The sequence below is a fragment of the Balaenoptera acutorostrata genome, chromosome X (assembly GCF_949987535.1).
Source record: "Balaenoptera acutorostrata chromosome X, mBalAcu1.1, whole genome shotgun sequence".
NCBI classification, from domain to species: Eukaryota; Metazoa; Chordata; class Mammalia; order Artiodactyla; family Balaenopteridae; genus Balaenoptera; species Balaenoptera acutorostrata.
Window position 1 is genome coordinate 73,677,512 of NC_080085.1, and position 3,731 is coordinate 73,681,242.

The window sequence follows — 3,731 nt, forward strand, 5'->3', positions numbered from 1 at the left end:
ATGAGCATACAATAAAAAGCATTTATTGCACTTCAGGGTTTTATGAGTTTATTTAAAGTTGTGTTGCAGTGTCCCTCATTAAAAGACTTCACTTAAAATTGCTCTTAGGCAATTTTGTCTGCAGTTTAGTGTCTTGTAGAATTTTGTGCATTAACAACATGAGCTAGGAATTTAAACAATTATGATGACTATGGCATGATTATTCCTCAAAATTTTGTTTTTGCTAAAACCGTGATGGAATGTTTTAAAGTTGCCCATCTTAAGACTTGAGACTTAGTATTACAGAGAAAACTAAAAATTCTTAACCTGCTTAAGTAACACAATCCTGAAAAATGAATCTAATTATATTCCCAATAGACCAATATACGTTCAAAAGGAAAAATATTAAATCAAGTATTTGGGAAAGATTTCTGCAAATGAGCGTAAAAATAACGTGCTGTATTCAAACTAGTCAGCATTCAGTAGAATCCATGTACCTGGATATAATATATAGCACTATTGCTAAGACTCTTTGTCAGTTGTGTTATTCTTTAGTGATCACTAAGAGAAAAAGAAAGAATCTATTAGCTATTACATGTTAGACCAGTGCTTTAAGCTTTAATTCTATAGAGTTCATCTAGGGATCTTGTTAAAATATATATTCTAATTCCGTAGGTGTAGGCCAGGGCCTACAATTCTGCATTTCTAGCAAGCCCCCAATGTGTTACCACCATAGAAATAGTAAGGTGTTAGACAAAGCCCCCAGTATAATTCCTGTACACTTTGCCAACTTTGCTTAAACAAATATCTATGGGTGAGTAGATAGAGGAGATCCATACTGAGGACTTGGCATTTGAGCTGAGACATGAGTGGCAGGAAAAAACCAGTCATGAAAATCTTGTGCAAGAGCAAGAGCATTCAAGGCAGAGAAACACACATGCAAATGCGAACAACCTGAGATGGTACCAGCTTTGGCTGGATCATGGTGAAGGGGGACTGATAAGGGATGAGACCTGTGAGAATTTGAAATGGGAAGTCATTGGAGGGTTTTAAGGAAAGGAGTGATATGATGTGATTTACGTTTTGAAGATCACTGTGGAAGCTGTGTGAGGAATGTATTGTACAGGGGCCAAAGGAAGCAGGCAGCCATGTGAAGAGGTTATTCCAGTTGTTCGTGGTTACAGTGGTGCTGGAGAAAAGCAAATGGATTTTCTTTCTTATAAATTGGGCCTAGAAAACAGCCAAGATAGAATACATAAGAATTCAGCCCATGTTACAAACAAAAGAAAAATAAAAGGCACTTTTCCAGGACAGTTCAGGGTCATTAGGGTCATTATGTGGAGATGGATTTGTCTGATTGTCACTTCTAAGTGGCCTATACCATGATGGAGAGGAAAATATTTAGAATTATTCAGGTAGACCTCTCCAATTCACGTCTCATACAGGACAACCACCAGTTTGAACCTTGGCCTTCCCTTAAAGATATGTATGATAGATGTAGTATGACAGATAACTTTTATTGTAAAAAATTTTCAACCACATACAATATAATGAACCCCCATATAGCCATTACCCAGCTTCAGCAATCATCACTTCATGGCCAATTTTGTTTCATTTTTACTCTTCCTCACTCCTACTTTCACCAACCTGCCTCTCATTGGTTTATTTTGATGACCCCTTCTCTCACTGACTTAATTTGAAGTAAATCCCAGACATATTTTTAAGAATTTTTGAAGGAAAACAGCACAGATTAAGAACTGGATTTAACATCTCATCTACAAGAGACCAATCCAAGATTACCAAGACTGCCTGGCTATCATGTATTATAATCATGTCATACAACAATTCCAGTCTTCCTTTGTAGACTCAAAAGCAGTATGTCTTATTTTGTCACTAAAGATTAATGGTTTTATAAGACAGATGTAGTTGTTTATTCCATTCTTTGTTTTTAAAAAATATATTTTATTTATCCTAGGATGGGCTTGAAATATGTTGTACTTTTTTATTGGACAAAAAAGTACTATGGAAATCCAGTAAATTCAGTAATGGTATGTGGTGGGAGAGAGAGACCTTGTAGGGAAGTCTTTTCATGGCTTATTATTTACTTTCGAGGGAATTATTTCTACATGTTATCTTTGTAGATTATAACAGGAAAGAAGTGAGAATGGCTTTTTGTTAAAGTGATCTAAATTGGGTGGTGACATGCAATTTTTTGAGCTTTATTTTTTTCCTTTTGTACTGTTTGTGTAAAGACAAAGTATTACAGTTAAAGCACCATTACAAAAATAGGAAGAATGCTTTATGGCATCTAGTTATGAACTTAGTGAATTACAGAACTTAGAAGACTAGGTTTGTAAGCAAAGAAATTCTCATTTAAAGCAGAAATCTGCATCAACCAGAGGTCCAACTATGTTAAACTGTTGTCTCTAGTAGTCCACATCAGGATTATTTTTATAGTGGTGCTTGTTAGCTCTAACATAAACATTCACATGATAATAACTTCCTGAAAAGAGTATACAGCTAAGCTAAAACTCCATTCCGCATGTTTCCTACTAGGACTTCCACAAAGACCATACAGATATATATATATTTTATTTACACACTTAAACAAATTACTTTGCATGTCATTGCACAGTCTCCATTTTATTCAACATCTAAAGCAAAATATGCTGGGAATAGAAATTAGATAAACAGGCATTCCTCATCTGACAATATCTTTACAATTTTCAGAGATAAGCTGTGCGAAACTTGTGAGAGGAAAAAAATCACTACTATTTCTATTGAACTTAATCAAAAATTGGAAAAGAAATACATTTAACTTTGTTAAGTATAATAAGCACCTTGTTATGACCCCCATTTCTCACTATGCATGGATCAAGTGAGCCAATGAAGTGCTGACTTCTTAACTATCCCAAATTTTGGACACTGTTATTTTTATTTAAGGGTATTTTAGGAAAATCACACTTGTTCTAATTTTCAGACAGTTATGGTGGCACTTTTCTATCAAGCTACTAAAAACTTCCATTTATATGCAATGGGTAGATAACATGGCATAATTACAGTTACACATATGAGTAGTTAGCAGAGGAGAAACTACCCTGTTGTTTCTACACCAAGGGAAAAAATGTAAGGACTACATAGCTCATAAAGAATATTAACATTTTCTACCACAAAATAACTAATAAGACTGGAATTGTATCAATCCACATTATAGAGCTTAACATTTAATATTTTTTAATATATTTTCTTTTTTTGGCCACACTGCACGGCATGCGGGATATTAGTTCCCCGACCAGGGATCAAACCCTTCCCCCCTGCAGTGGAAGGGCAGAGTCTTAACCACTGGACCGCCGGGATGTCCCCAAGCTTAACATTTTAGTCGAGGTATTAAGAAAATAAAATAAAGCTTTTAGCTTCATATCAAGACTTATTTGGATATTTATATAAGTATTAAAAGCATTTTTTCTCTTCATTTGTGGTTTGATTTCATGTAGTGCCTTATATGTTCCTATCTTAACAGTTTCTTAGTATAATGAATAATTATTAGAATATAATTATAAAGAATGACAGAATTCTATATAGTTACTTGCAGAGACATTTCAGTGCAAAATCTCATTCACATGTAAACCCAAATTTATTTGTTACCTTAATCTATACTTTGTCAAATGCAAACATTTTAATTTTTGCTAATTCTTAACTTTAACCAAAGGGTTTGACATTTTAAAATTTCATTCTTATCTACTAATGTATTT